Genomic DNA, 27470 nt, shown 5'->3' on the forward strand with positions numbered 1-27470 from the left:
AACGCTTGGTAAATGTTTACTGAATGAGCAAATCTCTTCCTTCCCATTCCTTCTTTTCTTCTGCCAATAACCTACTCCAGACACTCATTATTTTTCATGCCTAAGGTATATCAGAATGTGTTTGCCTGCACATAACAGCAAAGACAACTCAACCTGGCTTAAGCAATAAGGAATTTTACTGGCTGACAGAACTGGAAGTCCAGAGATAAAGCAGGCCTCAACATGGACTTAATCCAAGCACTGCAGCATTTCTTTGTGATTCTCTTGGCCCCGTCCTCCTTTGGCTAACAGTGTGGCGGCTACAGGAATTCGGATCCTCGATTTTGGCCACAGTGACATCGAACCTGTATCCGAAGAGTGCGCTCGTCCTGGAAGTTTCTAGGAGATGTCCCTTTGTGTAGTTCATTGGTTTGAAATGGGTCACGTATCTGCTCCTCAGCCGGTTCTTGTAGCCTGAGGATTGCCATATTCCAGTTAGTTTACAGCTGGATTTGTGAAACAGGCAATGACACGGAAGAAGGAATTACTCTGAGATAAAAACGGAGCTGGGTTCACTTCTCCAAGCAGTAGGCCTCTCATGGAGGGTGGGTGGAACGCTGACTGAAATTCACGGAACTGTTAAGAAGGGGCGCCAGACTTGCAGGTAGCAGCCATCAGTGTGAAACTTCCTAATTGGTGTTTCGCCCCCTGGGCACTCCCTCCTTCCGTGCACCTGCCACCAGATTCATCTCTCTGAAATGTGATGTTTACGATACAACACTATTGAAAAAATGTTAACTGACTCCCCGTTGCCTATTGGAAAATATTCTGACACTCAACCTGCTGTTTAAGACAGTCCCATTTTATCCTTAAAGATTCATCTTCTAGTTCTCTTCTGTACTAAAACCGGTATCATTTTTTATTTTATTTTATTTTTTTTGAGAGAGAGTGAGCGAGCGAGCAGGGGAGAGGGGCAAGGGGGAGAGAGAAAGAGAGAGAATCCCAAGCAGGCTCCATGCACAGTGCGGAGCTGGATGCCAGGCTCAGTTCCATAACCCTGGGATTATGATCTGAGCTGAAATCAAGAGTCAGATGCTCAAATGACTGAGCCACCCAGGCATCCCATTAAACTGGTATTATTGACTGAATGTTTGTCTGCCTCACAAATTCATATGTTGAAATCTTAACCCCCAATGAGGTGGGGCCTTTGGGAGATGATTAAGTCATGAAGGTGGAACCCTTGTGAATGGGATTGGGATCCTTATAATAAGGACCCCAGAGAGCTCTCTAGTCTTCTTTCTGCCATGTGAGAATACAAAGAGAAGGTGCCCATATGCTTTCTGGAAGAAGGCCCTCACCGGATCCCAATCATGCTGGTCTCAGGCTTTCAGTCTCCAGAACTGTGAGAAATAAATCACTGTTATTTATAGGCTACTCAGTCTGTGACATTTTGTTACAGCAGCCTGAATGGATTAAGACAGCTGAGTGTTGGCCAACATGGCTTACTAATCATTCTCTGATAATGTAGGTTTATACCTTTGCTTCTGTTTTTTCATTTCCTTTACATGGAGTGACTGCTTTCCTTCTCTGTGAACATGAAAGTTCTAACCTTGATTTCAAGATCCACTGAAGAAGAGAAAGACAAAGAGACAATGTATATTTAAAGCAATAATGGCTGAAAACTTAGCAAATCTGAGGAGAGAAATGGACATTCAGATCCGTGAGGCCCAGAGGATCCCAAATAGGCTTTGAACTTGAGTAGGGATACACTGAAACACATTATAATTAAATTGTCAAAAGTTAAGGACAAAGAACTTTAAGAACAGTAAGAGAAAAGAGAGAAGTTACATACAAGGGACCTCTCATAACACCATCTGTGGATTTCTCAACAGAAACTTTTGCAACTAAGAGAGAATGGAATGCCATATTCAAAACATTGAAAGAAAATAACTTTCAACAACAATTCTATACCCAGCAAGGCTGTCCTTCAGAAACAAAGGAGGGATAAAGACTTTTCTGAACAAAGAGAAGCTGTGAGAGTTCATTACTAACAGATCTGCCTTATAAGAAATGCTAAAGGGAGCTTTGTTAATGGAAATCAAAGAACAGTAATTAACACCATACAAACACAAAAAGGTAGGTAAATCTCACTGGTAATAGTAAATACATAGTCACTGTTACATTCTGCACTATGATAATAGTGATGCATAATTCGTTTACAACTTTAGTTTAAACATTGGGAAAAAATGAATGTAGTAAAAATAATCATAGCTAAAATATCTGTTATGTACGCAATATAAAAAAACATGTAAATTATAATCATAATAATCTAAGATATTTGGGGGAGGAGAAGCAAAAGTGTAGAGTTTATGAATTTTATTGAAGGTAAATCATTACCAGTTTAAAATTGGGTGCTATAAGTTTAAGATATTTTATATAAGCCTTATGGTAACCACAGGAGAAAATCTTGTAGTAATTATACCAAAGAACATGATAAAGAAGGCAAAGCATATTGATACCAAAACATGTCAAAACAAGAAAAAACAGCAGTATATAAGAAACAAGGAACAACAAATCTATAAAATAAGCAGAAAACAGTTAACAAAATGGCACCAGTAAGTCTTTACCTATCAGTGATTACTTTAAACATAAATAGGTTAAATTCTTCAATTAAACCACAATGAGGTAAAATGAATGGATTGAAAAAGTAAAAAGGAGAACAAGATCCACCAAGATCTCTGCCCATAAGAGATTCACTGTAGCCTTAAAGACACACATAGACTGAGTGTGAAGGAATGGAAATACACATTTCAAGCAAATGGTAAGTACGAAGAATGCTATATACTTATAGCATACAAAATAGACTTTAAAAATGGTAAAAAGAAACGAAGGTAATTATATAATGAGAAATGGATCATACATCAAGAAGATAGAATAATTGTAAATATTTATGTACCCAACATTGAGGCACCTAAGTATTTAAAATAAAAACTAATAGAGGTGAAAGGAGAAGTGAATAGTAATACACTAATAATTGGGGACTCTATAACACTCTGCTCTCAACAATGGATAAATCACCCAGGCAGATAATCAATAAGGAAACAGATTTGAACAGTACTACAAACCAGATGGACCTAACAGACATTTACAGAACATACTATCCAGTAACAGCAGAATACAGTTTTCTCAAATACACATGAAAGATTTTCTAAGATAGACCAAATGGTAGGCTACAAAACATGTCTTAACAAGATCAAGAAAATTGAAATCCTATCAAATCTCTTCTCTGACCACAATGGCTTGAAACCAGAAATCAATAACAAGAAGCAAACTGGAAAATTCACAAATACATGGAAATTAAACAATACTGTCCTGAACAACCAGTGGATCAAAGAAGAAATTAAAGGTGACATTTTAAAGTTTCCTGGAAAATGAAAGTGGAAACACAACATACCAGAACTTGTGGGATGCAGCAAAAGCAGTTCTAAGAGGGATGTTCATAGTAATAAACACCTGTAATAAAAAGCAAGAAAGAACCTAAATAAATAACCTAACTTTATGCCTTCAGAAACTAGGGGAAAAAAAGTAAAAAACTGAGCCCAAATTTAGCAGAGAAAAAGGACATAATAAAGATTAGAGAGAAATAAGTGAAATAGATAACAGGAAAACAATAGAAAAGAATCAAACTAAGAGTTGGTTCTTTGAAAAGATAAGATTGACAAACCTTCAGCTTACCTTGACTAAGCAAGGAAAAAAGAAAAAGCGTTCAAATCAACAAACTGATAAATGAAAAAAGAAGCATCAACATGATTATCACATGTAAATGAACCAAACTGGATCCATATCTTATATACTACTCACAAAAATTAACTCAAAGTGGATTAAAGACTTAAGTATAAGACCTGAAGCCATGAAACTCATTGGAGAAAACCTAGGAGCAAAGCTCCTTGACATGAGTTTTTGGATCTGACACCTAAAGCACAAGAAACAAAATAAAAAATGAACAGTGGGACTACATCTAACTTAAAAGCTTCTGCCCAGCTAAAGAAACCATCAACAAAGTGTAAGGAAAACCTACAGAATGGGGAAAACAATTTGCAAACCATATGTCTGATTAAGGGATAAACTCCAAAACGTATAAAGAACCCATACAACTCAATTGTAAAAACCAAATAACCCATTCACGAGTTACTTTCTTGCAATGGGAAATGCTCCATACGTAGTTTATGTGTGCCAGCTGTGAAGAGTGGTAGCAAAGAAGCATAGCTGAAGCACTGAAAACGTGAAGGTTCTATCTAGCTTTTTGAAAATTAGTAGTACAAATATTTGCCGGTAACCTACGACACATCGGGCACTGTTCACGGTTCTGGAACTTGACAACAAGCAATGAATAACCAAATCCCTGACCTCAGTGAACTTACATTTCTAGTGGACAGATAAACAAATTAAAAAAAAATTTTTTTTTTACATTTATTTATTTTTGAGAGATAGAGAGAGACAGCATGAGCAGAGGAGGGGCAGAGAGAGAGGGAGACACAGAATTGGAAGCAGCCTCCAGGCTCCGAGCTGTCAGCACAGAGCCCGATGTGGGGCTCGAATCCATGATCCGTGAGATCATGACCTGAGCCGAAGTCGGACGCTTAACCGACTGAGCCACCCAGGCGCCCCCAGATAAACAAATTAATCTGTAGTAAAATGTCAGATAGTGTCAAACGCTGACAAGATGGAAGATAAGAGGGTATTTTGAAGGTAGAGAAATCAGGGAAGTCTTCTGACCAAGGCCCTTAATGGAGCTCCAGGAGATGATACGGGGCAGAGGGAACCCCAAGGGTACAAGTCTTGAGGAGAAAGCCTGCTTGACACACTTGAGAGCCAGCGAGAAGGCTGACATGGCCCGAGGGTACTGATGGATCAGGAGTGGTGGGAGACACTAATGTCAGGGAGCCAGAGTTTGGATAATGTGCCTTCAGGTAGGCCGTACCGGAAGTCCAATATGACACGACATAGACTGCCCTTGAAGGACTTTCATCAGGGTAATGGCTTGGCCTGATGTACGTGTTACGAAAATTGCTTTGTCTTCTGTGTGGAGAAGAGATATTTGAGTTGCCAGAGGCGAGGCTCCTGTGGAAGTAGAGGTGAAGAATGACGTGTCCAGTTCTGGAATGTTGGTGGCAGGGCAGAGTGGTGGGATCCTGGACACAGGTGAAGAGAAGGGCAGCAGGACTTGCTGATGGAATGGCTGCCATTTGTGTTTGTGTGTGATTGTAAACAAAGGTTAGTGCAAAGGAATGAGGTAACATAATGGTGGCTTTTCAAAAAGAATACTTCACGTAGTTTGTGTTTTAAAAAATCGAATAGAGATCTTGGAACAGTGGACATTTTATTTGTTTTATTTTTTAAATGTTTATGTTTGAGAGAGAGGGAGACAGAGCGTGAATGGGGGAGGGGCAGAGAAAGAGGGAGACAGAATCCAAAGCAGGGTCCAGGCTCCGAGCTGTCAGCCCAGAGCCCGACGTGGGGCTCGAACTCACGAACCATGAGCTCATGACCCGAGCCGAAGTCGGATGCTCAACCAACTGAGCCACCCAGGCCCCCCAACACTGGACATTTTAAACTATTGCTCCCAAGAAGTGCTAAAAAGTTCCAAGGTTATTTAAAAATACTTAAATAAATGACAAAATAATAAAATCAAAGGGCCCTCGGAGAGATTGTTTGCATTTGTGACATTACCTTCCAAAATCTCTACATTTTAGGCATCTTTTTTGTAGACGTGGTGTTAATTATATTTTAAAAATTTTGCTCTGTTGAAAATCTTTTTTGTGGTAGACATGATTAAGTTGAGAATGTTTTGATTATGTGACCTGTATCTGGTACTAACATTTACAATTGACCCAGTTTGGTATAATCTTTGGTATATCATTTGGCTTGCCTGAAATTTGATAAATTTGTCTTTCCACTGATAAAAAGGAAGGGGAAGTTTGCTAGAATTAGTGCAGAAGAATAAGCATAAATACTTAAAAGTAATAAAATTTAAAATGATTAAAACAATACTTGTTTTAAAAACTATTAGGCATGTTTTCCATAATATCTGATTATTCATTGTTTTATCTTTTTTAATGAATTGGTTCTTATTTTTTTTTTCCTTGATAAGGTGCTGCTTACAAATGGAAACATTTATCATTCGTATACCCGGTTTTTCTGAGAAACTCAGAACTTTATCAAATCCATTAATTTTTGTAATAATTTTATGTTTGTCAGGTGGCAATTATTTGTCCTAATTTCTTAGGTTGAGACAATTTCAGAGATAGGAAAATGAGTAATTGCTATTGGAATTTGTTTCCTAATGCCCCCCATGCCTGAGGTAACCTCTGTGTAGAACACCTTGCTTCCAGAAACAACAGGGTTTGGTACTACATATATTTTTTGCACTGAAATTCACCTCCGTGACATATACTCTGTACAACGAAGTAAGAATTTGGTCTCAGTAGGATTATAGGGCTGATGTTCATTGGCTTCGATGTTATGGCCACACTAAATTTGTTGGATGATAGTGGTTTGAGGTCCCTCTAGGAGAGTTATTATTTGTTCACTTATTAATAACTAATGACTTGCAGTACTTTATGGATGCCTTCCTCTTTTATTCATTCTTTCAATAGAAATATACTGAACACTATCTTTTTCTAGCCACTGTGGTTGCTTACTTACTAGAAATTGCAAAACAGGAATCCTGTTAGGTTTCTCACCCACTGCCTTGTAACAGGCTCCAGGGTAATTTTTACACGTCTTGTACAGGCTGAGGAATAAACAGAGATAACAAACAGAACAGAATAGGTACAATTTCAAGCTTCCCTCCCCTGTCCCTTCTCATCTGCTTTGATCGTCAGATTTTCTTTAATTACTTGGCAAAATTTTTCATCGTGTCGCTAAATAGAAAATGATTAAAATACTCATCTTGGTTGCAGGGCTCTTTAACCAGAATTTTACCAGCGCAGTGCTCATAGACTGTTCCCTGTTTTATTGGTAGTTAGATTAGAGAAGAGAGAGCACGTGCTTTGGATTCCTGAAACAGAAGGTGAAGGTCAGTGAAAAAGTTACCTGGAAAGACAAAACAGGCTGTGTGTGGACAGCCTCACAGTATTGCGTGGGTATGCTGACGCCTTTGGGTATGGTCAGACAGAACCACTGAAGAAGGTCATCCTGCATGATTTGGAAGACAAGCGTTCGCAAGATAAGAGAGCTAATTTCTAGTTTCTTCCCTGGCTGTGATTGAGTGCGTGTAACTATTTGCTCTGAGCCTCAGTTTCTCTAGCTTTCAGATGAGGGATTGGATATAGTCTGAATGCGTCCCCTTTAACATTCTTATGTTGAAATCCCAACCCCCGAATGTGATGGCATCAGTCGGTGGGGCCTTTAGGAGGTGATGAGGTCATGAGGACAGAACCCTCATGAATGGGAGTAGGGCTCTTATGAAGGAAACCCCCCAAAGCTCCCTGGCCCCTTTCACTCTGTGAGGACCCAGTGAAAAGATGTGTCTATGAAGCAGAAAGAGGGCCCTCACCCGGCCCTCCCGGCGCCCTGATTTTGGACTTCCCAATCTCCAGAACCAGGAGAGCTCAATTTCTGGTGTTTATAAGGCACCCAGCCTCTGGTATTCTGTCACAGCCCAAACGGACTAAGATAGCACCGTGCTTTGTAATGTCCATAATGTCTTTAGAATCTGAGAGATGTGGGTGGCTGTGCCATTTCCTTCGTGTTATTTCTTAACTCCTCTAAGGCTTTATCTCCTCATCTGTACAGTGAGGGTAATGATATACAGTCTCTGAGGATTTAGGAAACCTCGAGATAATGTAGCTTAAGGATTGAGCATAGTGCCTGCTCCGTGAATGGCAGCCAGATAGAATAAATTGAGCAGGTTGCAACAGGGTCCTTATTTCCAGACTCACTCTCGGGTGCTATTTGGGGATGTTTATTCCACTCTGTGTTATGCCTGTGTGATAACCTCCATCTGAAATGTTGTAGCTCCTAGAAACAGCAAGTTCTTTGCCATGTTCTCTTTGTCTCAGGAAGAATTCATTTTGTAATCTCATGTTTTCACGTTGAAACTCGCTTTCTCGGGGCGCCTGGGTGGCTCAGTGGGTTAAGCATCCGACTTCAGCTCAGGTCATGATCTCACGGTTCGTGGGTTCAAGCCCCGCGTCAGGCTCTGTGCTGACAGCTTGGAGCGGGCAGCCTGCTTTGGATTCTGTGTCTCCCTCTCTCTCTGCCTCTCTTCCACTCATGATCTGTCTCTCAAAAGTAAATACACATTAAAAAAATAATAAAAAAAAAGAATAAAAAAAAAAAAGAAAGAAACTCACTTCTCAACATCTATGCCGACGTTGTGGAATTAGGTTGGTTTCCTATCATCTCTCTTATCCAACTAGATTGGATTTTCATTGTTTGGAAAACTCTGTTAACAAGGTCCTCCCTAACTGAGCCATCCTTGAACGTCACCTTGACTGATGCTTTAAGCTTCTGTCGCTCCCTCTCTGAAAATGCCACGCCATGTAGTTCCAGAGCAGGTAGTATCCTGTGGGTAGAAGGGGACACAAGAAGGTCTGTTCTCCTGCTGTAGCATCCAGATCCAGTCCTCGGTGAAAGTTTGGTTCCTTCTTCTGTATTCCACTCGACCACATGGAGGTAGATACAGTCAGGCTGCCAGTAGGGAGGGAGGGATTGTAATAAGCGGCATCCCACAGTTAGCGGGCAAGTCGTGTCAGAGGTGTGGCATCTTCGCAAGCCAGGCACACTGGTGTGTGTGGTGTGAATTGTGAACCCCTGACCACAGAAGGGGCTTGTACCTAGGCTGGTGCTTAGCCATCTTTCCTTTATAGATGTATGATGAATATGCAGCACTGTATGTTTAAGGTGCACAACATACTGATTTGATACGTTTTTATTGCAGTCTGATTGCCCTGAAAGCCTTAGCTAACATCTCTTTTGCATCACATAGTTACCATTTCTTTTAGCGTTAGGAACAGTTACGATGTAGTCCCTTAGCATGATTGCAGAATACAGTTTTGTTGTCTGCTGTGACTGTGGTTTGTATTAAGTCTACTAGTTGCAAATATGTACCCTCAAACAGCATCTTCCCTGTTCCCCTACCCCCTCGCCCCTGATGACCACCATGCCGCTCTGTGGTTTTTCAAGGTTCCTTTTTGGAGATTCCCTAAGATAGCACACAGTATTTGTCTCTCTGTCTGACTTATGCCACTTAGCATAATGTCCTCAGGGTCCAGCCACGTTGTTCCAATAGTCATTTTCCTTGTTTGACATGCATGGCTTTCTCTTTCCTGCGTGTATCCTTCGGGTGGCATACTTTGAATTAATGCAGACGAGCTTTTATCATAAAGGTAGCGATTTTATTAACAATTAAAATGTTTTGTTATTTTCCTACATCCCACATACTTCGTTTCCTATATTGCATCAACTGGTTCCTTCAAAAGGTGAGATGACTTACTGAGGGGGGAAGTATAAATAAATCAACAGCCACATACGTACGTATACACATAATATATACATATGTATGCATATGTATAGAGAGAAATTTTAGGGTTACATGTGAATGACTGTCACTTGTTTAGCAGAGGCTGGGGAGTGGGCAGCCCAGTTACATATATGGTAATGAGGAAGGAACAGTAATTGTGTTGTGATTTCCCTACCCTGCTTTTTTGCTGTTGACAGCTATTATGAAAAGCAGGTTGTCGGAATACGAAACACTAAATAAAGACCCATCATTTTATAAGAGCGTTTTATAGAATCTGTCTTTTGAAGTATAATAAAAATGTTCACAATCTATGTTTCTCTGCTTATGCCAATTACCCATTGTGTTTGTGCGTATTCATTTATGCATGGAAGTTTCGGGAGGAAAATACAGTCATTTTTGTAAATGTTAGATTTATAAGCCTCAGTAAAAACAGGCTCATTCAAACAAGAAAGCAGTCAGATTGCAAAATGGCAAATAAAAGGGGAGCATATCCTTATAGGAAACAAAATACTAAATTTTAACATTATGTTGCACGAGACAAAGGGACCTCCTGCAGACTTTTCAAGTGTTCATTTTGCTTGCACTGCTGCGGTTGGCTTACAGATGGTCCATGCGATAGTTGCTATAGAAACCAAACCTTTTTCATCAATCTCTCTCTGTTGCTATGGTGTGTTTGGGGTTGCTGCACGTAAACTTTTGTTTTAAGTGTCATTTATGTTTTTCATGACTGACCTGTAATGAAGCATATCGATTACGCATTAACCAACAAAGTATAGCATGAAATGATGCATTACCACTAACCATCAGTTACTAAGCAGAATAGATGGACCTCAACTTATTTGTAGACATGTACTGTGCATTTGTTAACCAGGCTATTTGAAACATTGTGATAAAAAAAACAACAACCCTGAATTGACAGAAGTAGAATCTTTTTTTTTCTCGAGAGTGATCCTTTTTTGGGTAAGAGTTGAGATCTCCTCAGAGTTAAAGCTGCAGCGGGATTCAGAAATCCTGTATTGTGATTTTTGCTTTGACGTTGGATGTGTGGCTTTCGGCCAATCGTTAACCTTGGATTTAATGAAATTATGAAACGGTGGCATGATGGATGTATATATGGTACGCTCCACGAGGGTTGGTACACGCCTGTTTTGTTCACTCTTGTGCTTTTAGAGCCCGGTACAGTGTCTAGGAAAAGAGCCTGGAGCATAGGATACACTCAGTGTGGTACTTGGTGATGGAATGAGTACACACGTTGTTTCCGATCATATTTTAGTTTCTATGTTAAGTCAGTTTGAAGAGTAGGCGTCATTGCATTTTAATTCAACAGACAGTCATTGAATTCCTAGCTGTGGGAAAATGCTTCCCTTCTTGTTTGATTCCTTGCCCTTTCCAAAAATTTTGTCTTTCTTTCCTGAGATTCTGTATCCCAAATACCCTAATTTTCACCAATCTGTGGATCTCAAGTATGTTGTTGTTGTTGTTGTCGTTCACATCTTAGGGTATGTGTCCTTGAACATAAATTTTCTGATCCTGGGGCACCTGGGTGGCTCCGTCAGTGAAGCGTCCGACTTCTGCTCAGGTCATGATCTCACAGCTCATGAGTTCAAGCCCCGCGTCGAGCTCTGTGCTGACAGCTCGCCCCGCGTCGAGCTCTGTGCTGACAGCTCAGAGCCTGGAGCCTCCTTTGGACTCTGTCTCCCTCTCTCTCTGCCCCTCCCCCACTCACACTCTGTATCTCTCTCCCTCAAGAGTAAATAAACATTAATTTTTTTTTTTTTTTAATTTTCTGATCCTTCCTTTCCAGGTACATTATTAACAAGACTGTTGTCTATCCAGTGCTTAGAAGCAGGAGCCTTTGAGTCAGGCAGACTCAAGGATGCACATAACTACCTCTGCACTTTTGAGAAGGGTACTTCTCATTGCTAGACTCGGTTTTCTCATCCATATAATGGGGATAGCAATACCTACCTCATAGAGTTATTATGAGAATGAAATGGATTCATAAAGTACTAACCATAGCAACTAGCAGAGGGAGAGATTCATAAGCAGAAGCTCTTGCTCTCTATGTGTGCAGACAGGATGCACTTGAGTCTCATTTGTTGAAAAGTCAAAAATCTGCAGATTGATTTACTTTGTTTCCCTCCAATGCCTCTAACTGCTGTATGCCCGCTCTTACTTTTTCCACTGGGTGGGGATATCTCAATACCATTAGGCATATTCTGTAACCTGCCAGTCCTTTTGAGGTATTAAGAAAAAAAGGTCCTGTGCAGTTTAAAATTCCAATCACAGACATGCTTCAGATGTGATCTCCGTGACCTCCAAGCCAGTCTCCTGGGTCTTGCAGTCGGATGGGGCTTGGGCTCTTCCATAAGTTCTTTCTTCTACTCCAGCAGCTTGGACGTGGGGGGCTGGGGTGGTGTTTAACTCCTCCCTGCTCCTCATCAAACCTGACTCCTCTGGTCATGTGGCCGAGATGGGAACTGAAGGCAGCGAAGATTCTGTGTCACCTGTCAGAGATAGAAGATGTCTCTGTTCTTGCTCTGGTCCTGCTCTGGTTCCCTCTGTTGCCGCAGAGTCCTGTGGGTGGGTCCCGGGGAGAGGGTATGCCTGGTCACAGTTTCCCCGGCCCCCCCCTCCCTCCATGAGGATTCTCCAAAAAGGACCACCGTCTCCCCTCTGACTCTTGCCAGCCGCCCTCTCCCCTAGCCTCCTCCCCCAGTGGGGCGTTCTCTTTCTTGGGCTACTGCGGGGCATTCCCCCAGCAGCTGCCCCCATGGAGCCACTAGACAGGGTGACTCCCTGCAGCCCTGTTCTTCCACTCCCCTGCCCCCGCGCTGTGCTGTCTTCCCCCTTCCTTGTTGGCAGCCGTGGCTCCAGCAGGCCTTCTTCCCCCTTTTTTGGAAGGCTTAAGAAAATTGAGACACGAGACACAGCTGGGTCCATGCGCTTCTCCCAGACTCCAGAAGGCACATCTGGACTCTCCCAGGAACCCCCTAGCGTGCTGTGACCCGCTCCAAAGGCAGTGCTCGGTGAGGCAGAGATGCTTCCTGCTGGTGCTAAGACTAGGCAAGCAAAGGCCAAGATGGAGATGGGAGTGTCGTCGTCATCTTCTTCCCCTCCTCCTCCTCCTCCTCCTCGTCCTCCTCCTCCTCCTCCTCCTCCTCCTCCTCCTCCTCCTCTTCTGTTTATTTATTATTTCTGAGGGGCAGAGAGAAATTGAGGTATTAAACAAGGGAGGGGCAGACAGAGAGAGAGCCACAGAATCCAAAGCAGGCTCCAGGCTCCGAGCCATCAGCACAGAGCCCAACGCGGGGCTCAAACCCACAAACCATGAGATCGTGACTTGAGCCAAAGTTGGATGCTCGGCGGACTGAGCCACCCAGACGCCCCAAACCCAGTGTCCTCTTGTTGGTGGGTAAGGTTGGATGTGCTCACATACACAGATACTTCAAATTTTTCAGTCCTCTATGGAGCAGGGTCTGCTATATCTTAGTTAATAAACATTATATCCTAGAGCATTACAACACGTATAGTTATCATTTAACAAAAATTAAAGTTTATAACATACATGGAAACCGTATGGCGCTTAAGTCTATAATGTCAACACCTGCAGTAGCAGAAAGCTTAGAAAATCGCTTGCACGCATTCATTTGTATTTGATCCTTCATTGTTCTGTGCTTTCAAATGCATTTAACATGTACATTGTAATGGACATGGTGTGTTACGTTGCATACCATAGAAAAAGTATTTCATTTGTTACTTAAGAATAATTACTGTGAAACACACGTAGCATTGTACCAGCCGGAGCAAAAAGAAAATCACTAGGGTTGTGATGTTGAATTCTGCATGGTGCAAGTTGACATATGCCCGTTTGGTATGTGTTGCTTTGTGTTTTAATCTCACAGTTCTTCTCAAAACCCTGAGTTTTAGGGGCACCTTGCCGGCTCAGTCGGTTAAGCATCAGACTTGATTTCAGCGGAGGGCACGATCTCACGGTTCCTGCGTCGGGCTCGGCGCTGACCGGCGTGGAGCCTGTTTGGGATTCTCTTTCTCTCTCCGTCTCTCACTGCCCTTCCCTTGCTCACTCTCTCTCACAAAATAAATGACTAAATTTTTTTAAAACGTGAATTTTAAAAAGATACAAATATTAGATGCATCCTTGCAGTCGGAAGGCCTGTGAGGTGACAGTTGAACACAAATACTAAGACCCAGGCTTGTGAACATGTCCGTGGGCTGACCGGCCCTTTTCTTAACCACCGTGAGGAACTCCAGAAGGCTATGCTAATGGCAGTTCTCTTTTAATGGGTCTCCTGCTCTTCCTCAGTCCTTACGGCTTGATCACCTCATCTGTTAAATTGTTGTCAACAGTCAGACTGATGCTCAGCCTGAAGAAGGTCTGCAGTCCTTTTCCACAGTCAACTCAGCTATACTGGAAAGGCAGCTCTTGTATTTTTTAAAAAATTTTCATGTTTATTTCTTTTTGAGACAGAGAGAGATAGAGCTCGAGTGGGCGAGGGGCAGAGAGAGGGGGAGACACAGAATCTGCAGCAGGTTCCAGGCTCTGAGCTGTCAGCACAGAGCCCGACGTGGGGCTTGAACTCATGAACCGTGAGATCATGACCTGAACCAAAGTCGGATGCTTATCCTACTGAGCCACCCAGGTGCCCCCGCCCCCTAGAAAGGCAACTCTTAAACTTATTTTAGAGACGGTCTAAGCACCAGAAGATACCATGCTTGAGAGAGAAAATCCCTGAGCACAGATGAATCCCACAGAATTCTAAGGAATTGGTAAAGGGACATCTTTATAATAACACAGGGTGATACCGAGCTTCTCCTGTGTGGGATTCCGTGTGGTGTGCCACTGTTTTGCTTGATGATGGGGAGATCACTGAATCTCAGCTGAGAATGCTCCTATTTAAAGGGAAACTAAATCTTTATCTATTCATCCGTCGATGGACATTTAGGCTCTTTCCATAATTTAGCTATTGTTGAATGCACTGCTATAAACATTGGGGTACCTGTGCCCCTATGCATCAGCACTCCTGTATCCTTTGGACATATTTCTAGCAGTGGTATTGCTGGGTCATGGGGTAGTTCTGTTTTTAGTGTTTTGAGGAACGTCCACAGTGTTTTCCAGAGCGGCTGCACCAGTCTGCCTTCCCACCAACAGTGCAAGAAGGTTCCCGTTCCTCCACATCCTCGCCAGCGTCTGTAGTTTCCTGATTGGTTCATGTTAGCCACTCTGACCGGTGTGAGGTGTACCTCGGTGTGGCTTTGATTTGTATTTCCCTGATGAGGAGTGACGTTGAGTATCTTTTCATGTGTCTGTTGGCCGTGGTTTATATATACAATGGAATACTACTTGGCAACGCGAAAGAATGGAATCATGCCGTTTGCAGCAATGTGGATGCAACTAGAAGGTATGATGATGAGTGAAATAAGTCAGTCAGAGAAGGACAGGTATCATATGTTTTCACTCATATGTGGTTCTTGAGAAACTTAACGGAAGACCATGGGGGGAAGGGAAGGGGAAAAAATAGGGAGGGAGACAAACCATGGGACTCTTAAATACAGAGAACTCAGGGTGGATGGCAGAGTGGGGGAGAGGGAAAATGGGTGATGGGCATTAAGGAGGGCACTTGTTGGGATGAGCACTGGGTGTTGTATGTAAGCGATGAATCACAGGAATCTACCCCAAAAACCAAGAGCACAGGGTACACACTGTATGTTAGCCAGTTTGACAATAAATTATATTTTAAAAAATAATAATAATAGTAGAGGAAGTGACCATTCCATCATGTCAAAACATAAACACTTCTAGAAATAAATTGGATTTTTCCCAACAGAAAAAATAATAAACCATGAAAAAAATAATAAAAAATTAAAAAATTAAATAAAAAAGCAAATAATAATAATAATAATAATAATAAACGGACACCAAATCTAATCAATGCAAAACAAATATAATCTTTCCCAGATTAGCTGCCATTCCACATTATTTACCGACTGCTTCCTTCCCCTGCTGTGGGTCATGGGTTTGAGTACATGTGAAAAATAATGTAAATAGTATGCCTTATTAGTGCTTTGAGGAAGATCTGCCTCAAAAATGACTTTTCATCACACGCACAAAAATGTGGCTTTTTTTTTTTTTTTTTATCATGTGCCTGAGGCAAGAAACAGTTTAATGGCAAGATCAACTTCACGGAGCACTAAGAATTTTCTTTGATAGATGGATGTGTTTCTCCAGGGGCTTTCTGCTTTAACTTACAAATGGTTATTAAATTTTCAAGGAAGGTCTTCTTTTAACTCTCAAAGTCAACCTATTTTCGACTTTTACAGCAGGAAACCCAAGTGAGGATGTGCTTTTCCAGATGTTCCCATCATGCTTTTCATTAACCGGGCGGCTTTTTAAGTTGTTACCTAATTTTCATCTGTATTGTACCAGCAGTGAGAGGGTCTATCTGCAAATTTGTAAGAATATTGCAGTCTTTTTACTTATATATGCTTTATTGAGTTTATATAGAGTATATCCAAATTTGATGGTTTGAACATTATATTGTTGTAATTAGTGCCAACAACTTTGTTTTAAGGGAAACGTGATATGTAGTTTTTGTTTCACCTTAGGAGTTCATTGTTTCAAAATTATTAATTTTCTTGAGCTGCTTTTGTGCTGACTGTTACTCTGGACACATTTAACAGGAGAAACCAAATAAAGTCTAAACCCATATTCTTTGTGAAGATAAAAATTTTACTTCAGATATGCAAAGAGAAGTTTTGATAAACTATTGAAAACTCTTTACTTTCTTATTTTTTTAGTTTTTAGACAGAGAGAGAGAGCACACAAGTGGGGGAGAGGGGCAGAGGGAGAGAGAGAATCTTAAGCAGGCTCCACTCACATCATGGGGCTGGACCCAGGGCTCTGTCCCGTGACCCTGGGATCATGACCTGAGCCAAAATCAAGAGGTGGACAGACACTCAACCGACTGAGCCACTCAATGCCCCTTGAAAGCTCTGTGTGAATATCTAGGTTTTAAAATGGATAGAAACAAATGAAAGAAAGAAAGAAAGAAAGAAAGAAAGAAAGAAAGAGGAGGAAAGAAAGAAAAGATATGAAGGGAAGGAGAAAGGAAGGGAAGGGGAGGGAAGGGAAAGGAGAAAGAAAGAAAGAAAGAAAGAAAGAAAGAAAGAGAAAGAAAGAGAAAGAAAAGAAAGGAAGGGAAGGAGAAAGGAAAGGAAGGGAAGGGGAGGGGAGGGAAAGGAGAAAGAAAGAAAAAGAAAGAAAGAAAGAGAAAGAAAGAAAAGAAAGGAAGGGAAGGAGAAAGGAAAGGAAGGGGAGGGGAGGGAAAGGAGAAAGAAAGAGAAAGAAAAAAGAAGGAAAGAAAGAAAGAAAGAAAGAAAGAAAGAAAGAAAGAAAAGAAAGGAAGGGAAGGAGAAAGGAAAGGAAGGGAAGGGGAGGGGAGGGAAGGGAAAGGAGGAAAGAAAGAAAAAGAAAGAAAGAAAGAAAGAAAGAAAGAAAGAAAGAAAGAAAGAAAGAAAGAAAAAGGAAGGGAAGGAGAAAGGAAAGGAAGGGAAGGGGAGGGGAGGGAAGGGAAAGGAGAAAGAAAGAAAGAAAGAAAGAAAGAAAGAAAGAAAGAAAGAAAGAAAGAAAAGGATGTCTTGCTTCATACTATCAAGCACTTAAAGCTGATTTCTCAGAAAAGCTTTGCTTAAGTTGATGAAAACAGATCCCCTGTAGGTTTACAGGAGGAGAGCATGTTCTCTTCCTCAGTTCAAAGGTGAACTGTTCTTACTATTGCCATGTTTCCATTTGGGAGTGTGACACAGTTGGGACCCACCTGGCAGGTGCTCAGGCTTTTAGACTGTATTGAAATATATTCGAAGTTGGTGACCATGGTCAGTTTTAAGCCAGTCTGTCAAAGGGATAATGCAGCTCCATAATAGAAATACAGACACACACGTATGTATGCCGCACCATTGCTTATAGAATCGTCTTTGATAAACGGGGATGGTTTTTTTTCCATAGACCTTGAGAGTTGGCAAGGGTTGCTGCGGTGGGGTGACTCTGTAGAGCCAATAAGTGGAACGTCACTGTGGTTAAGAGACCTGGTCTTGTGGATTCTAGAGAAAATCTGGGTTTGAGTGTTGGTTGTGCTGCTCACCAACTGTAACTCTGGGTTACACTTACTTACCTTCTGTAAACCTCAGTGTCCTTGTCTGAAAATTGATTATCATAAAGGACTCCCCCTTCTAGAGTTGTTGTTAGCGTCCAGTGTAACATGAATAGATCAAAAGTAACTTAAATTTGTCCTCTCAACCTTAATTGAGGAACTTAATTGAGGAACATCCTAATTGACGAACTTAAATGCTTTTAAGGTAAATATAAAATATTTATGATATCTTGCATGCGGATTATGGAAAGGGGAATAACAGAGTTAGTTGATAGCAGTATGGCGTTTGGACTCAGTATGTGGGTTGGAATCAGGAGTCCTCTGTTTTCTTTCTTTTTTTTTTTTAATGTTTTCATTTATTTTTGAGAGAGAAAGAGAGAGCGTGAGCAGGGGAGGGGCAGAGAAAGAGAGACACAGAATCAAAAACGAGCTCCAGGCTCTGAGCTGTCAGCACAGAACTCGAACTCACGAGCTGTGAGATCATGGTCTGGGCCAAAGTCAAATGCTCAACCGACTGAGCCACCCAGGTGCCCTAGGAATCCTCTGTTTCCCATCTGTGTCCGGGGATGAGTCTCTCAGCCTTCCTAAGGTCCTCTTTCCCCCTCTATGGACAGACCTCGTTGTAGTCACTGCTTTGCAGAATGCTTGTGAAGATTTGATGAGATAGTGTCTGAAGCACCGAGAATGGGGCCTGGCTTGGAGTGAGGCCTCCATAAATATGAGCTATTATTGTTGTTGTGGATGGTTCTTCTTAAATGTTTATTTATTTATTTATTTTGAGAGGGAGAGTGTGTGCCTGCCCTAGCAGGGGAGAGGGCAGAGAGGGAGAGAAGAATCCCAAGCAGGCTCCACGCTGTCAGCCCTGAGCCTGACGCGGGGCTCAAACTCAAGAACTGTGAGATCACGACCTTAGCTGAAATCAAGAGTTGGACACTTAACTGATTGAGCCATCCAGGCGCCCCGTTGTGGATGTTTTCAAGAGACTGGGAGAAGTGTGTAGTAAGTCAGTTTGAAGCCGAGAGACAGGATGGGAGAAGACGAAGAGTAGAGAAAGAGGAAGATAGAAAACAAGGCTGCAGCCACGATGGGAGCTGGAGGGCAGGGGGTCTCTGCTGGTTTGGAAATGGAGTGGGAGACGCGCACCTGACTTTCTACTTCAGTGTGGGTATCATCTCTGAAACTCTAGTCTTTGAAATGCGTAAGTCTCCATTCTTTATATAAACATTTACTAGCAAATAACTTGATGGGCTCTCTTTTTAAAAATTTACCATGCAACCTGAAAGACCTGCAAAAAGATATAAAGAATAATAAAATATTGACTGGGTTCGTATTTATCGCCAACACATTTGTTGCTCTCTGTGTAGCTCTCCTCTCTCCCGCTGGCAGAAACCGTCACCTTAATTCTTAAATCAGTCCCATGAATTTTTCATATTTTCATCATGTATGAATATGTCTTTGAGCAATGTAGAGTGCTGAGTATCCTTGTAGGTTTTCCTGTAAGTTGTATTTACGTGTTTTAGCTTCCTATGAAGGTTAGAATACTGGAGTATGCTTCTAACGCTTTTTGTCTGCTAAACATATGGTTGTAATTCATCCATAATGTTACACGTAGGATGGTTCACTCATTTTCACACAGTAAAGTATTCTATTGTGTGAATGTGGCACGATTCATTTACTGCTTTTTCTGTTAGTGAATATTTAGGGAGTTTCCTTTTTTTCTCTTTCTTTTTTTGGCAATGACCTACAAGGAAAATACTCAGGTGCGTGAGCCCTGCTACAAATGTGCAGGAGTTTTTCTGAGCAGTGCTTTCATGATCCTTTCTGAGTTGTGGTGGATGTAGAAAATAATATTTTTGCAGGCCGTTCCCAGCTGCAGCAACTGGCCCCAACCCCCCACGCCTCCACCAGGCCTCCCCCTGCTCCCGACGCTGAGTCTGGTGATTCCTCAGCCACACCTGGAACTCATTTGCCTCAGTGGCCTGTTTGAGAAGCTCTGCCTAAGGTATACCTTGGAATGGAATGCCTCAGTTGTCGAACGTGAATATTTTTACCTTTATTAGATATTGTCAAATTGCTCTCCAGAATAGCTGTGTCATTTCTACATCCCAACCGGCAACACGTAAGAGTTCTCTATTCCAAATGATTGGGGTGCCTGGGTGTGGTTCAGTCAGTTGAGCATCTGATGCTTCATTTCAGCTCAGGTCGTGATCCCTGTGGGGTTGTGGGATCGAGCCCTGCATCAGGCTCTGCACTGAGCCAGGAGGCTAATTAAGATTCTCTCTTGCTCTCCCTCTGCCCCTCTGCCCTGCTCGTGTGCACACACTCTCTCTCTAAAATAATACTTAAGGGGCGCCTGGGTGGCGCAGTCGGTTAAGCGTCTCCGACTTCAGCCAGGTCACGATCTCGCGGTCTGTGAGTTCGAGCCCCGCGTCAGGCTCTGGGCTGATGGCTCGGAGCCTGGAGCCTGTTTCCGATTCTGTGTCTCCCTCTCTCTCTGCCCCTCCCCCGTTCATGCTCTGTCTCTCTCTGTCCCAAAAATAAATAAAAAATGTTGAAAAAAAAAATAAAAAATACTTAAAAAAAAGAGTCCTCATTCCTCGACATCCTTATCAACACTTGGAAATATTGGACTTTTTTTTTTTTTTTTTACATTTTTGTCTGTCTGATCCTCTTGCTTTTATACCTTGCCTTTATATCTTTTGCTATGTATCTATTGTGCTGTTAGCTTTTTACATGGGGCTGTATAAGGTATTTCTATTCTTTTTAGTAACCCTCTGTCAGTTACAAGTATTGTAAATATCTATACCCAGTCTGTAACTTATTTTTCTTTGGATGAATGTATGTTCTAAATTGTGATGTTGTCCACTTCAACAATTTTTCCTTTATGTTTCTCATTTCTTATCTTGTAAGAAATCCTTCCCCAGTAATAAGGGCATAAAAATATTCTTCTGTGTTTACTTTCAAAATATTTAAAATTCTTGCTTATTTGTTTTTATGCTATGAGGTAGTAATCTAATTTTATTTTTTCTGTTTGGATAGTACATTGTTCCAGGGCTACTTATTAAATGGTATTTTTTCCCCTACAGATTGGCAAGGACAGCTTTATCAAAATACAAAGCACCTGTGCTGATTTCAATTTTAAGTTTGATATGTTTTGATTTTGAAAATAGAACTCAAGATAAAATTTTGCTTCCTCCTTTTGAAATTAAATCGCTGGATTGAAGTAAAGAGATTTGGGTTCTTAATCAGATAGAGAGCCAGAGCCCCCATACTAGCCAATAATATAAACAGTATATATGGTCAGAGTCAGAAATGTTAGACTTTTTTGACTTTGAGTCCAAGTTTGTGTTCTTCCACTTTGGGACTTTGTGGTAAAGCACATGAGGAAAAAAGGGAATAGAAGACCCTACCTCTATAAATGATCACTCCATGCAGCTAGAATGTCACTTGTGGGAGCAACATGGTCAAAACTCATTCCTGGTTTGTTAGCCTGGGGACAGAGGGAACTCCTGGGGCTGCTTTTCTCATAAGGGGTGTAGCTTGTGGCTACCATGGGGTGGCAGGGACTTAGCTCCTTTTTTTATAAAAAATTTTTTTATGTTTATTTATTTTTGAGAGCGAGAGAGACAGAGCATAAGTGGGAGAGGGGCAGAGAGAGAGGGAGACACAAAATCCAAAGCAGGCTCCAGGCTCTGAGCTGCCAGCACAGTGGCCGATGCCAGGCTTGAACTCATGGACTGTGAGATCATGACCTGAGCCAAAGTCAGTTGCTTAACCGACTGAGCCATCTAGGTGCCCCAGGGACTTAGTTCCTTAAAGTGAGTGCTAAACTTCTTTGGCCTTGGTTCCCCCATCTATTAAACAAGGAACATGGAGCAGGTGATTTCTCATGCTTCCAGCTTTTGTGAGTATATGGCATGTAATTCTGCGTAACTGTAAGTCAGGCACCAAAGAGCTGACCAGCAGCTTTCAGAATCCAATAGGTGGCCTTATCTTTGCTCTTTCAAAGTTGGGCGCTGTTTCATTTTATAATGCCTGAATATCATATTTGAAATAAGTATCAACTGAATTTTGGAGAGCTCAAAAATACTAGTTTTTGAATAATTTCGCCACTTCATTCCATAATGTAAGTCATCCTACAAACAAAAGTACTTTAGCAAAATTCTCCACTGGAAGAAATGTGGTCACCTTTATTGATGTCTTTTTGACACACACATCAAATTTTCAGAGCCCCTTTGTGAGTGAAATTGCTATAGACTATGGGGTAGGAAATTATTCTTTGATCTCCAGCACTGTGCTCATACATACCCAAAAATATCTTTTAGGCCACTTGCAAAGACATATAGTATCGTGGCTAAAAGAACCGTGTCTGGAGTCAGATTAGAGTGCCAGTGATCAAGAATTAGGAGGATGACCTTGAAGACGTCAATCAGTTCCCTAACCTTTGAATTAATTTGTTTTCTATGAAATGCAGATTGTAGGAGTAATTACATTCACATGGCCCTGAATTCACATGTAGGAGTAATTAAATTCACATGGCCCCCAGATAATGCATGTCAAATACTAATTGTTAGTTTACATAGCAACTGACCAATATGTGCTAGCTACTAGTATTATTACTGATATAGTTCTCTAATTTTTTATTTTTATTCATTAAATTAAAAATCATCGTACAGATCCAACTTATGCGTTACCCTTTGACTACAGACTTTTCCCATTTTATTTCCCCAGACTTTAAATTTCTGTACCCATGGGGCTCTTGGGTGGCTCAGTAAGTAGGTTAAGCGTCCGACTCTTGATTTCCGCTCAGGTCATGATCTCACGGTTTGCTTTGTGAGTTAGAGGCCTACTTCCGGCTCTGCACTGACAGCACAGAGCCTGCTTGGGATTTTGTCTCCCTCTCTCTGCCCCTCCCCCCTTGCCCTCTGTCTCTCAAAATAAACTTAAAAAATAAACTTAAAAATTCTGTACACAGAATTGACATTATTTTCCCACTGCAGTTATATGATCTGGATCAGATTTTACTAAATCACTAAAAAGTGATTTCTCTTTTGATCATTTACATGTGGCGAAAAACTGTAAAGATAAAAAAGTTTCCAAAACTCTTTTCTAATATTCACCTACTTTTGTATGTAATATAATCCAGAGATGTTTTTGGAAGTTCAGCGTCCAAAAAACAAATTTTTAAGCTTTGTGTTATAAAGGAAGTTCCATCTCTTGTAGACAAAAAATGTTATAACGTCCTCTGTTATGCTTTTCCCAGCCCTGACTCCTCTGTCCCATGTGACAGGGTAGACATGTCCTGTCAGGCACCTGGGGGTAGGCCCCTGTGTCTATATAGGAAAAGAAAGTAGCAGCTAAATTCTGTTTCTGCAGCCCCAGGTAAAACAAAAAAAAAGCCAAGACTTCTGATACCGAGGGAAAAAAATGGATTACATGAGATTTCTTGATTTTCAGCCTACATTAGTGGAATGGTTACCATATAGGTCAACTCTAACTCGTTTGCATATGCAAACAACCTTGGCAGTTAATCGTTTCATTTTTTATGAAACGGTACATTTTGTGTTAGATTTATCTAGCAGCTGAATATAGATTCTTTGCCATGAAATTTGCATGATTATTTCCGGGCAGTCTTTCTTGTCCTAAGCTCTTTTTTAAATTATATTTTTATAAGAAATCCCTCCCAGTCCTATGCCCCAAAATGCATCAAGACTGCCTATTAAATATTTTGAAATAAAAGATTAATTCCTGATAATGTCCTCAGATTATCATACATGTTCCTTTCTGAACAAGAAATATTCTCTTAATTTTATTAATCAAAGTATAATTCCCACAAATGCAGTAAAACCTACGCTCATCCATTATTCATGTCGTATCTCTCTCCCGTTGGAGGTGTGAAACCTGGGAACACATGGAAGAATTAATTAATGATAAGGTGATTAGTTAATTGTGGTTAATTAAAAGTGATTATTTTCCAAACTCCACATTGAACTTGAAAATACATGTGTTTCACGAACTATCCTTAGTACTTTTTATTTTTCCTGGTATGTATTTGTACTTACATTGCAGTTCACCTTCCCCCCCTTTTTATTCCAAGCGTGGAGGGACACGTTCAGATCAGAAGTTGTTCATTTTATTTTCATTAACAAAATAAAATTGTATGTGTGTATAAATGTCCTTACGAGTATTTGGCTGCCTACATCTTTTAACTTTAAAAACTGTAAAATGGGTGAACCACCGAAATTAATGACAAACAGGACTGGACCCAACTTCTGCTACGCACACACACTCAGGAAGTCAGAGAAACGGGAAAAACTTTTGCTTCCATTGTTGATACTGGTGTTCTATTTATACTCTGAATTATAGAATTAAACTTTTATTTCACAACTATATCTTTGGGTTATTTCTTTTTTAAAAAAATTTTTTTTTCAACGTTTTTTATTTATTTTTGGGACAGAGAGAGACAGAGCATGAATGGGGGAGGGGCAGAGAGAGAGGGAGACACAGAATCGGAAACAGGCTCCAGGCTCCGAGCCATCAGCCCAGAGCCCGACGCGGGGCTTGAACTCACGGACCGCGAGATCGTGACCTGGCTGAAGTCGGACGCTTAACCGACTGCGCCACCCAGGCGCCCCTGGGTTATTTCCTTTTTAATATTTATTTATTCTGATTGAGAGGGAGAGAATGTGTGTGCAGAGGAGGGACAGAGAGAGGGGGATAAAGAGAATCCCAAGCAGGCTCCACACTGTCAGCGCACAGCCAGTCGCGAGGCTCTGTCCCAACTGGGAGATCATGACCTGAGCTGAAATCAAGACTGGGATGCTCAACCAACTGAGCCACCCAGGCGTCCCTATCTTTGGGTTATTTCTGTGGACCAGCTCGGCCTTCTTCTGAAAGGTGCCCACGTCTCTTTGAGTTCCCTGCCTTTGTATCAAATTTGTTATTTAACAAATTGCAGAGCATCCTGGAACTGACTTGAAAACAAGCGTTTCTGGATTACACACAGAGAACCTCTACTTCCGCATCCATTTTACTCTACACAGGGATGATAGAAACATATTTCACAGGACAGCAGCCGCCTATCGGGGAGATCACCCACCATAACCTTGCTTGCAACCCCTCTCATTGTCGGATCCTGGGGAGGTTTGGGACGGTGATGTGATGAGAGCTTTTGAAGGCTTGGAGCAGTGACTCTTCATGAACGAGTAAGGAATTGTGCCATTACTGCACCAGCTGTCATGGCTGTGCCTCTGGGTGCTGATTCAGTATCCCCTGGGTCATCCCCTCCAGGGTAATTTGCCCAGACCACCATAGTAGGCTAATAGTTACTGTGATCACAAAGTAATACTTATTACTTACATGGCTTGAGTTTTAAAGAAAAAAAAGTCGGTGAAAAATCTTGGGGCTTTATTGGCCGCGAAATGCAAAGCTTACAGTGCCAAAATTATGGCAATTGGAGTCAAAGGCATATTTTGTGTTCCCTCACTTTGCTTGCTGTTTCCCATGATGGCATTTCATGGGAGTAGTGACACCTAGTGTTCCTTCCCAAGATGGCAGTGACTGAGCTCAGTAACTGTGTTTATTTCAGAAGTAGCCTGCAAACTTGATTACTCCTTCCACGGCCTGACTTTCACCATCTTTGAAGCACGTCACGTTCATCTAAGTCAGGGGCCCGGTTCGTTCCAGATTTTCGTAACCACTTGGGCAGGTCTGGCTGGAAGGCCAGACATTTTCTTGCCTTCTGGCCCAGCTCCACACAGTACTCAGCTCAGAGGCCCCCCATGGGAATAGGGCATTTCTGGGACCAATCTGAGGATTTGCAACACATTTTGAGTACAAAACTTCTTTCAATAAAAAGAGGGCACAAACTCAAACCTAGCCTTTTCTCCTAATGCATTTTGACCAAAATGGTCACTTTGAATCAGGTGTGATTGGAGAGGTCTTAAGAAATAAAAAGGAAAACGCACAAAATCTTCGAAGTCTCTACGTGTTCTCACTTTTGCTGTTCTTTATCTCTTTTTGTAATGCTTGGGGTTTCACGAATATGTATTTTATTTGTACTTCTTGGTGCACACAGCAGAGAGGAATTGACTTTGAGAAGGGAGAAAAATCCTTAACCTTTCATTGCCCACTGAGGACGCCGTGTTGATACAAAAGCTTGTGCTTTTTATTTCTGGGTTTTTGTTTTTATTTTTGGGTCTAATGTTGGTGGCAAGTAGGTGCTTTTATTGTTTCTTTTCTAATCATTTCTCAACGCTTTTCTTGCTGGGCTGCAAACAGGCTTGTGGTCATGTGTAACTTTGAAATTCCCAGTCATTATCATTCTAGAATTCTCATTTTAATGTAAAACAAGTTTTTGTCTTCCCTGAAATTCTTGACTATGAAACTCTCCCTTAGAGTGTATCAGACCTTCCCATAGGCCCCTTCACCCCTTCAGTTTTTTTTTTTAATTAAAAAAATTTTTTTTTCATGTTTATTTGTTGTGAGAGAAAGAGACAGAGCGTGAGCAGGGGAGGGGCAGAGAGAGAGGGAGACACCGAATCCGAAGCAGGCTGCAGGCTCTGAGCCATCAGCACAGAGCCCGACGCGGGGCTCGAACCCACGTGTGAGACAGATCGTGACCTGAGTCGAAGTCCGATGCTCAACCGACTGAGCCACCCAGGCACCCCCACCCCCTCAGGTTTAAGCAAAAACAAAAACTGCATGGCCATTTCATTACTAGTAGATGTGTCCTAGGATTACAACTTTGTGCATCATCATTAGCTCCTGACTTGGTGAGTGATGTCAGTAATTCAGTGCTAGACTGTTTCTACCTCGGTTTAAGAGCATTTAATTGTTATAGACCTTTTTTTCCTTTTTTTCTTTTCAACTGAAAGCTGGTACTGAATAACACAAATGCTGATCTTTCTGGGAATGGGGGAAGAAAGTGGAAGCACACCGTCTGCTGGTTCCTTCCCTTTTTTCGCAAAGTACTTCCTGTATATCTCTTAGGTGAAATTTAGCCATTCCTTAACCTCTCCACATTCCAAAACAGAGATCTCATGAAAAGTCGCTTAAAAGCAAACATAAATAAATACATCAGATTATAGATTGCTCTTAGGTGATGAGCCAGTGACAACACAGATGTATAACCTGGTCAGGATGGAGGTACTATAAATGATTTCTTTAACCAGCCCATTTATTTGGGCCAAGTTAATCAATTTCCTAGAGATAACGCAGGCATCCTTCCTGGATTATAAATGGAAACCTCATGTTCGTTCATTTCTTTATACATTTATTGAATAAATATTTACTTAGTATGCGCTATGAGCCAGGCATGTGGGATGTGTCATTGAACAGATATTTCTTATTATCCTGTATTCACTCCGGAAAATCCCCTGCCCACCTGGGTTTACAGTTTACGGGACAAATACAACTATACACAATAAACCTAGTAAGTAAGCCTATTGTTTAATATGGCAGAAGCTTATAAATGTTACAGAAAAAAAAAGAAAAAGAAAATGGATTAAAGGAGAAGGGGGTATATGTTTTAACCTTAGGGAGTCAGGATAGTCCTCACTGCGAGAATATTTCAGCAAAACTAGATGTGAGAAATAGGTCACGTGGGTATGTAGGAGGAGAACATTCCAGACAGAGGGAAAAACGACGGCAGAGGCCTCAGGAGGAAGTAGGTCTAGTGTGTTCAGAAACACCAAGAACAGGGGCGCCTGGGTGGCGCAGTCGGTTAAGCGTCCGACTTCAGCCAGGTCACGATCTCGCGGTCCGTGAGTTCGAACCCCGCGTCAGGCTCTGGGCTG

The 27470-nt window shown here is 41.5% G+C and overlaps 1 protein-coding gene across 3 annotated transcripts in view; it reads left to right on the forward strand.

Moving 5' to 3' along the window:
- CACNB2 (calcium voltage-gated channel auxiliary subunit beta 2) overlaps positions 1–27470 on the forward strand; it is a 383221-nt gene that overhangs the window by 52920 nt on the left and 302831 nt on the right. The gene's annotated exons all lie outside the window — the stretch shown is intronic.

This window comes from Panthera leo, chromosome B4 (assembly GCF_018350215.1).
Source record: "Panthera leo isolate Ple1 chromosome B4, P.leo_Ple1_pat1.1, whole genome shotgun sequence".
Taxonomy (NCBI): domain Eukaryota; kingdom Metazoa; phylum Chordata; class Mammalia; order Carnivora; family Felidae; genus Panthera; species Panthera leo.